Raw genomic sequence first — 612 nt, 5'->3', positions numbered from 1 at the left:
ACCGGGGTGGGTCCGAGGAAAAGACGATCTCCGGCGCCCGAAATCGAAGCGGCGTGGCCGGACAGGCTTGGGTGGGCGGGCTACCGGGACGCCGGGAGCCCTCTGGCTCCGCCCCTGGGGCGCGCAAGGCATGCCGGGACTTGTAGTTTCGTGACATCGAGACACTCAAAGCGCGACGGGAACCGAGAGAAGCCACCCGTATTGCATGCCCGGACGCGTGGTTCCCGAGCGTAACGGGTTGGGAACACGGCCCGCTCTGCGTGGCGGGACTCGCGGCTCCACGGCGCCGTGCTCCCAGGACACACGGGCGTCGGTACGGTTCTTCGCGTGCAGCCCACGGGTTCGGTTCCAGGACGGTACCAGCGTGCATCGCAGAAGCAGCGTCTCCCGGCACCACGAGCGCGCAGGTGTTCACACGCGCTCCAGTGTGCGCGCACGCATGCACGCACGCGTCGTACGTCGGACCCGCCCCTGGTCGTGACGTCGCACGCTCTCCAGGAAGTCGTCGCGGGCAGAGCGGCGGGTGAAGCCGGTGCCGGAGCCGAGCTGCAGGGTCGCCGCCTGGGCAGGGTCGCTGCGCTGGGCGCCGCGCCCGGACGCCCCGAGCCCCCG

The sequence above is a fragment of the Carlito syrichta genome, unplaced genomic scaffold (genome assembly GCF_000164805.1).
Source record: "Carlito syrichta isolate Samal-C Ts95f unplaced genomic scaffold, Tarsius_syrichta-2.0.1 Scaffold100632, whole genome shotgun sequence".
In the NCBI taxonomy this organism is placed as follows: Eukaryota; Metazoa; Chordata; class Mammalia; order Primates; family Tarsiidae; genus Carlito; species Carlito syrichta.
This window is presented reverse-complemented; position numbering follows the sequence as displayed.